Here is a 9,768-nt window from a genome sequence, read left to right on the forward strand (position 1 = left end):
ACTGGTGCCACTATTGGTCAGTGCAAGTGTTCCTAACCATGTTGCACTAGCAGACAGTATCCATAAAGCATCGGGCAGACTTCCGATTGACCAAATGAGCTAAAATAAGGAGTGGCAAGCAATGCAATGAGAAGTATTCTTGCGCATCCACAGAAAACACAAGGCCATTGTTAATGAATATTGAAGACATCAAGCACACATTTTAAGAACAGAAATGACGCTTGTCACAGGGTTCTCCTCTTAACCACGTACCATGCTACTGGACAACAGCTTGACTGGCCATGCCGGAAGACCTGCTGGCCAAAGCGATATTTATAATAGACAAGAACACGTGGGCTGGCTGTATGCATCATTGTCACCATAACTGATCAAATTAAGTGGACCCTAACCACACATGCAATACACTGTAAACTGGTGGTGTTCTCTAAAAAAATGTCTGTGGCACTCCTGTTTAATCATGAAGCACATTACAGTAAATGGAATTACACATACCGTAATTTTCTTTCAGAAAGCAACTGGCAAGGTTCCAGGAAGATGTTTGGCAAAGGTTCTGCTGTAACAGAACAGACAACAGTTTTTCTTCAATACCCTGGAGGTACTGTAATGATGGGTCAAACTCCATTTGAGGGATGAATTTTGAAAACAGTAATTCATTGAAAAGATAGTGGCATTAATTCACAGAACTAGAACATGACACTCAAAGATTAGATAATTTTGTCCATGCCCCATTACCAACTTGTTTCACATGAGGAGATGCACATACATACATACATATGTTCATGACTATACTTCAAACTGGGAATGAGATAAAATTCTAGCCACTCAAGCATTGTAGATTTAGATTACATAGTCTCTAATTGACTATGTAATCTTAGGGGTGTAGCTAGGTAAGCTGTTTATCTTAGTTGATTTAGTTGAGTGGGCACAAGTGCAATAACTATTGCTTGTTTTATTTGCATGGACTGCTTTGTTGCTGTTTTTGTTGTGTTAATCAGATTAACCTACAGGGTCCAAGTTAAACTACACGGTCGTTCCCTGCAGTACTTCTCTCTAGGGTTTTCAACACACTTGTTCCTGGTTATGGTTATACACTTTGTTGTACATCGCTCTGGATAAGAGCATCTGCCAAATGCCTGTAATGTAATGTAATGTAGTTGGTAGCAACATTGCAAGGCCAATCAGTCCTGTTTGTTAAGTGGCTGGTAATGAGCTCTCTAGCACCACCATTTTGTTTTATTGGGCCAATAATATAGTACTTGCCTCTCGTGCCTGCTGATAGGCACACAAAGATTTATGGTGTTATGTGAATGCATTCTGAATTTACATGCCTTTTTGTGGGAAGCCACCCCCCCCCCCCCCCCTCCCCTCCCATTGGTCAATCGGTGTGAAAAGTTCAGTTCTTCGTTGCCCCATGACCAAGCTGTCCACATGCAAATCTGTTCATAACCTTTGGAGATATCCTGCTAAAAGACACAGATGGACAGACAAAATGGGGCAAAAACATAATCCCCTGTCAACTCTGTTGATGGAGGTAACAATAATGGGGATTATAACATTAAAAAAAGAATTTTTGTAATGAAATTGAAAAATTATAAATCACTTGGGAAAGTCACATTTTTCATATCTGTCTAAGTCTTTCTTGAATTGAAAGGTCAAATGCCAGGACCTCACACTTTTTTCCAGTTAGTTTTTTTTTTTGTTTGTTCCATTTTTAGCTGTCCTTCTTGGCTATGACACAAACCAATAGCTGAGGTTTTCTTCACGTACAGTCTTACTGTTACTGGCACTGACACAATATACCTCGCCCCCTCCCCCACACTGCCATGACCTCTGGGTCCTTCTCCCCAGTAATGTGACCATGCACGTTGCGCTTTCGGTAATTAGAGCTTGTGTTACATAGTCCAAGCGACTCCGTGAGAACACTTACCGCACTCTGGAAATGAGCAGTGCAGTGTCACCCATCCCCACACTGCTGAGAACTGTGCTAATGCATTTCCTAGACAGTGGCCTCTTTCCAAACCTACTCGAGCTTGTCGATTTCGTTTCATACCATTAATTGACCAAGAACTGGTCTTCGAGGTATTTTATTGATGTGTAAGGAGAAATCACTTCAATGCTTTCTAGGCATCGAGCATTACATCACTTAAATGACCTCCAGCAACACCCAGGGTTTCAGTTTTCAATTCCAACATTACGGGATGAGTACAGACATACTGAGAGAGTGATACTCCTGTGAATTGTGGGAAGTATATTGCCTCTGTCAGAATAAATTCATTGCCTAAAAAAGATTTTGGACACAATACCAAAGGGGAAAACTGATTATTCTAATTGGTACATGCATGGAGTTTACTGAAAAATAATCTATTATCAAAAACTGTGGGCTTACACTATACTGTAGGTGCATGCTCGAGAATATATCAATGTTTTGTGTAATACAGTGTGTACCTCCTGTGAAACAGGAGATTACTTTTATACAAACCCTTAACATTAAACAATAGTATTAATTATTTGGCTAATTAAGATGAAAATATCCTTGAGAATTAATACTTATGTATCTGAACCCAAATCTATGTAATTCTGACTTAATTGTGGTGGACATTGCAAGTTGTTTTATATACTTTGGGACTGTTCCAACAATGAAATCATTTTGGGCTGAAGTAGCAGAGATGCTGGATATTTTAAATGCATCAGTTTCTTAGAATTCTGTTTTCATGTTTACTGGGTTTGAAACTGGATACTTCCAACTGCAAAAGGCACCACCATTTACATGGTTTCATATCCTTGTACTGCAGCCAAAAGGACTGTTCAACTGATTTTGAAAAGACAAAGAAAAGTGGACAGTAGTTTTTATTGACTTAATCATTATGAAGAAGTTGTAGGTTTTCTCCATTGTTATAGGGGCCTTAATGACCTTCGGGTCTCCATTTGCAAAATCATTTTTTGTTTTATAGAATAAAGGGAATGCTCTCAAAAGCTTTTGTATTATGCCCTTACAATTATCTTGAATACCTTTGTGATTACCTCCCGGGTTCTGAATGCATGCCATTTGTGTTTGTGGTCCATTGTGAGCAGCAGAGATCTGTGAAGCCTGCAGCATAGTGGCACTCCACCATCCGGTTCTTTCCGCAGCTGAGAACCACAAAGCAGCACAAATGCTGGTCATTTTATCAGCAGGTAAGTGTCTTTTTTGATTCTTCCCTTTCCTGGTGTTTCCAGGTGGAGACTTAATGTGTTGAAAGAAACCTCCACTCTCAGCACTAAGGGATCTCACTTTAGTATTCAGTCACACGGAGGCCAATTAAACCTAATACTTTCTACCTTTCCTACATACACTTTTATGTTCTTCAAAAAGGCTCTCATTTTCTGCGTATATCATTTTTAAATGACACAGAAACCACTAAATTTATCAGATAAAACTATTAAAACAGCAAAGCGTGCACGGTCGTACAAACTGGAAATACTCCATCTGTGGCTTCCCTTTCCCCTCACTATAGGCACCTTCTGAAATCAGCTCAAAACAAACAGTGGCAGTACTGTATTCTGTGCTAGAACAGAACTCAGTGAACTTATACATGACAGCTTCACTGTTACCTTTTCTTGAAAATAGGAACAGAAAAGGAAAAAAATAATCTCACATTCTAGTCTCAAAAGTGTTCCAGGCACCTCCAGGCCTTTTTAAGCTCCTGAAAACAAAACAGGAATACCCCCAGATGGGCCATACAGTGATGAATGTACAGTTTTGTTTTTTTTGAAACACACCCAAAGTATTCTTTGAGATGACACTTTGTATGAACAATAGTTCTAAGAAAATAATTATATAGACCCTTTTCCACCATCTGTCCTTAATCACTGGCCATTGAACCCCGTTTGATTATGGTGGAGAAACTGTTTTATTAGTCAGCCACAACTTCACTTTCTCTGATCTCCAGAGATGAAACCCTCCACCTGCTTTAATAACCCTCTGGTTGCAACTTGCTGTGAACATCAGTATTCAATTACACCCGGCTGACACGAGTGGCTTGTTTCCGCCCACCATCTTTCACCCATCCCACAGCCTAGAGCTTTCCAGCAGGCAGGGTGACGTCCCCAGTTTCATTTGAAGGCCGGAGAGGCGTGTGGGAGTGTGGACTCTCGCTCCAGACTGGTGTACTCACTGCCCACAACCTTTTCTTTGTCAGTCATTTTTGTGGGAGTAAGCTGTATTACCCCCTCCAGAATATGGGTTATGAATTCTTGCAAATTGTCCTTTCGATAAATTGAATGTATTCCCAACACACTCAATTTATATCAAAGAATAATTTTGTTGGTGTTCTTTGCACATTAAAGCATTAATTAGAGCCAATAATTATGAAATATAAGCAGCAGCATGACAGCCAAGTGTGGTATAAAAAAACTTCACTAACATCAAAAGACCTTATTCAGGGTAAATTATGTTAAATACTATGTATTTACACAACTGAAGATTTTACTGTAGCAGTTAAGCTCTTTTACTATGAGGGGAAAGTCCCTGATGCTTTCATGGCATACTATTCAGGATTTCTTAGCCTGTGTTTAAAATCTAAGAAGTCCCCTCCTCCATCTTCAACCCAATCCACTCACGCTGAGTGAGTTGCCCCACCTAACATAGCTAGCTGGATAGCCAGAGGTTACGTTTGTACCGTGAAATGAGTAACCATGAGCGGCAGTAAGAAGGCATATTCAATTATAGCTTAATTAATTCCATTTTGTTGAATTTAATAGTGGTTTTATCTTTGGAACTTTAAATTTGTAAATTTCTGACCCCCAGGAAAGTCCTTATTGTCATCAGCTTTACATTGCTGGTAACGTTGCTTACATGTCCAACAGAAAACAAGCCAACACTGTGTCACTTTTAATCCCTTTGGAGAACTTCAGCTGATGCCACCAAGGAAAAGCAATTCCAGCCATCAGCTCATCTTTTTGCTTCACTGTATCTTGGCTTCTTCACTAGCTGTGCAGCCACACCTACCCCCTCCCCACACAGCATCACACCCAGACATGTCCCAAACACATTTTATTATAACAATTACAGGTAAAGGTGCGCAAATTTGACAAAGACAGAGATTGGCAGTGGATCATAAATAAGCCTTAACATGTTTATTTTCTAATATTTTTAAGGTTGAAATCTCAAATTGTATGTCATAGTGGTTCTAGAGCATAGCCAGGGAGACAGAGCTGGGTTGTGAAGTGTTAGTGTAGTTAAGCGCCTACTGAGTTCATTGGCTGGCCAGCATTAGCAAGCTGGCTAATAGTAAAACTAAAACATTATTTCTGTTTTGGCAGGCTTGTTTACACACTATTTTAACATGATGTTTTTTATTTTCTCACGTGGCGTAACTTGCCAGCAAGGGTAGGTAGGGTAACATGTAGCTATATTTTGACATTATGTGGATTGTGGCATAGATTGTGGCAAATCCTGACATTCGTTCTTGTCTGCTCATGTAGTCGACACCAAATGCTGTTGCATCTCTTCGACCTTATAGGGCAGCATCAGGAACAAGTAGGCAGCACAGTATGGCAGTGAAAAATCCTGCCAAGTACTTTGGGTGGTGACACACATATATCATGGGTAATATTACCTCAAATACAGTCCATGTCCATGCATGAGCTGGAGGGAGGTGGGGGGTTTATAGAATTAATTATACTTTTCAGCCTACTGTAATCATGTAGCAACCTGGAATTGGTAGGCCATTCACAAGAGTGCCATCTAGTGTTTTTGGTTTTCATTCACCTACTTCATTCTCCAGTATGTCAATGTAATTAATCAATGGCAGGAAACACAGCATTTTGACTGTGTACTGGACTTTATGGGTCATGGCTGCAGTTTCGGGTACAATTTTTAAGAATCATCAAGTGTGTACTTGGGTTCAGGTATAGGGATTACAGCAATATTTTTGTCCACTTCAACTCACATACTGTATATACAGGAGAATCAAGAATTACGTGCCAAAAATTAGAACTGGACACTAATTACCAAAAAAGAAAATACTGTAGGGCCAAACAACATTATTATGAACATGGTGACAAAAATGGGAAATTATTGGCATAGCAGATCTGTAAGGAGGCTTCCAGTAGATCAATAACTGCATTGTGAAAAAGGGATGGTAATGTTATCAATGATCCCACGTCAATTAATTTACAATGTATGCAGTTCTGTGAGGCACTGAGGATGCCAAAAAAATGTTCTTTCCTAGCCTTTATGTTTTGTTTCGGGTCCTGGACACCCCAAACCCTCTAACAGCATATTGTTTCATCAGCTTGATACTTCATGACTTTTCCTAATTTCACGAGAACTGCTTATGAACACAATTTTAACATGATGAGATGTTTCAGAAGTTCTCTACACAAATATAAGCATCTAAGTTCTGTTGGGGGTCCCAGGAGACCCCAGCTATAAAATATGATGACATTCTATGGATTTTCATATGCTTTTAGTCCCAGGAGGAATGCTCTTTCATGATAAGAAGAGAGCATCGCAAGCCCAGATGTTCATCCTGTGGTACATTCCACAGCAGAACATCTTGCCACATTTGCCGACGTCATATCTCATCTGGTATTCAACATCATGAGTCAGACAGGCAGTCTCAGCATGTGACTTCAGATTGCTACCATCATGACTCACCTGACCACAATTATACTGAGTGCCTCAGAGAGTTTTGCCATATGTCCCCTCAGTGCAGACACCATGTCTCATTAGGTAGTCACACCATGAATCCTCAAGACATTCTCATAATGTGTCACCACATCTATGCTGCCAAAACTCGACTGCTAGAAGTCAACACAAGCCCTAACTATCATTTTGACCAAAGATCGCCTCAATGTCAACGCTATATCTCACTTACTGGCCACCAGTATGAGTATTTAGACATTGCAGCCATGTATTACCAGATCGCTGCCACTGCGGCTCACCTGGTCTCGGGGATGGCTCACTAGACTGCCATCGATGCCCCTATACACCTGACCACCACTGGTACAACTCATCCAGCCGCTACAGGCACAAGTCACTTCCTCCTGATTATGAAACATATTACCGCCCCTACTATACTGTCTCCCATTGTTTTTCTTCTCTGCCAATCTGGAAGTTGACCTATCGTGAACTGAAGCCCATAATCCTAAATTGCATGAACAAAACCCCAAGTGAGCAACGTTGAAGTTACTCTCGACAATTTGTTGCTTTTGGATTCCACAGAGCACTTCAAGTTTCAGGTACCCCTGGACCACTTGAAATTAGAGGTGACACTAAGATCTTCTGACAAGTTTCCCTGAAGACACATGCCCTGGTTGGCACATTGGAACAGTTAGGAGGTAGTAGAAGGACAGAACTGAGGTGTTAATCCCACTTTTCCTGGCTCTAGGCTAAATTGCCACACAACCTGAGGGCCAATTTCATGAAGTATATATATGGATCCAATCTGGACACCTATACCAACTCTAATCAGTCTAGCAGATTGGTTAGATTGTGAGGTGAGAGTCCAAGTTGACGTTGCACAGTTTGTCAATGACTAAGCCCGAGAATACCAGAGCTGTCATAGACACCACTGCAAAGAGAAAAAACCTTCAAAGTCTGTGACAATTCTCCATGGCAGCGAGCAGAAGGCCTAATCTGGCAGTGGACAGAAAGAAAGCAAGATTGAAATCCGGGTGCGGAATATGTCTGTTGAAGAAAAGCTATAGGAGAAGCTAAAGAACTTTGGTCAGATTCTCACTAAAGAGCAGATGGAGGACTGTGGCTGGTTTGCCTAAAACACCTTAAATTTTTCCTTTCGATATTTTACTTCAGGGATTATTTCTACTTACGTAACGGAATCATGTACATGCACTGCGTTGTTCTGCATGAAAACAGAAAAACTTTTGATGTTTTTAAAAACTGCTTTACTGAATGAAATCCTTTGAAAAGCAACATGTAACTCAGTAGAGATAAAATGACTGATGTATGACTTGTATTCTTATTCTTATCAACATATTTAAAATTAATTTAATGTTTTTCTGGAATAATGCACAGCCCAGTGCATAAAAACTTTGAAATTTAAGTTATTTCCTAATTGTGGTTCAAATTGTTCCTGGGTCAAATCTGAGCCTTTCTGTGTGGAGCTTGCATGTTCTCTTTCTGTCCACCCTCCAGGTACTTTGGTTTCCTCCCACAGACCAAATGCATGCAGGTAGGCTCATTGAAGAGTCTAAATTGCCCATATGAGTGCTATGAGTGTGTGAGTGAATGGTGAGTGAATGGTGTGTTTGCCCTGCGATAGATTGGTGGCCTGTCCAGGGTGTATTCCTACCTCTCGCCCAATGCACGCTAGGATAGACTTCAACATGGCATGGATCGATGGATTCAAAATGTTACGTTAGTCCGTGCAGTACACTATCACTGGAAATCCCCCTCGAGTCTTTTAAAAGTTATGTGAGTTCACCAGCTGTGTGTGCCCAGTTTGTTGCAACAACACAGTTAAAATCATGACTGCATTCAAATGTTAATCTGTCATTATTGTTATTAATAATGTTTCCCTCTTGCTTGTTTCGAACTTAGACTCTTTGGGATTCCATAACAGCAGTAGGTATGCTTTCCTTGCATCCTTTCCTTGCTCCTTAGCTCATCCAAAAGAGCATGTAAAGTACTGACACAAAGATGAAGGAATCAAGGAAACGTGTATTATGCAAATGGAACATCCTTAGTCTTTCAAGCATCTGTTTTAAACCACATGAGTTATAGAAATGGCAGATTGGGAGAGGTGGATCCATAGGTTGATTAGTTATACGTCACGTTTCAAAAAAGTACTTCTGCAAAATGTGCACTCGTGTATCCTCACTGAAGCAGCCTCCGAGAGACTCCTCGCTGCTTCAAGGAGCATTTAACAGATTGAAATGTCCTTAAAGATGGCGGACCTCGATCAATTTCTGGGTCAGGCGAGGACTGAGGAGACACGGATGGATCAAATAAGCAATTGGAATGAGCCCATTGTGTAACAATGGCTGCTACATGTGGATGGATAGGCAGGTTCAATGGGAGTTTAATTAATTTGGCATTATTGATTATAAGCATGATTTAAGCATGTGTTTCATGTCTCACAATTCAAAACCAAAACATAAATTTACACTTTAGATTACCATAATCTTGGAGGGAAGGAATCAGGTTATTTATGTAGAAGAAATACAGTACATGGCATTTTAAAATCAATCTCAGACATTTTGCTGATAATATTGTTTGGAATTGTCATCCATCTGGATTGAGTTTTCTTTGGTGGAGGGAAATTGAATGCAACTGAAAACAGGAAGAAGAATCTGTTGAGGACAGGGAATCCTGGCATAAATCACACACCTTTAGGCCCTGCTTACATAATATGCGGGCCTTTATCTACCTGGAATCTAATGTCCGGAGAAAATTGCACCCAAAAGCTGTTTTCTAACATCAAACCCCATATGTCACCCTAGGTATAACTGTCCTCCTTCCATTGCCAATCCCACCACTGGTGTACATGACCAAAAAGTTACATTTCAGTCTCATCTGAACATAACAACTGGAGGTAAGAGCAGTTGTCTGACAGTCGGAGGGTTGCCGGTTCGATCCCCCGCCCTGGGCGTGTCAAGGTGTCCCTGAGCAAGACACCTAACCCCTAATTGCTCCCAACGAGCTGATTGGCGCCTTGCATGGCAGCCTTTCGCCGTTGGTGTGTGAGTGTGAGTATGTGTGTGAATGGGTGAATGAGAGGCATCAATTGTAAAGCACTTTGGATATATAAATATAAAGATAAA

Source organism: Anguilla anguilla, chromosome 6 (genome assembly GCF_013347855.1).
Source record: "Anguilla anguilla isolate fAngAng1 chromosome 6, fAngAng1.pri, whole genome shotgun sequence".
Classification (NCBI taxonomy): Eukaryota; Metazoa; Chordata; class Actinopteri; order Anguilliformes; family Anguillidae; genus Anguilla; species Anguilla anguilla.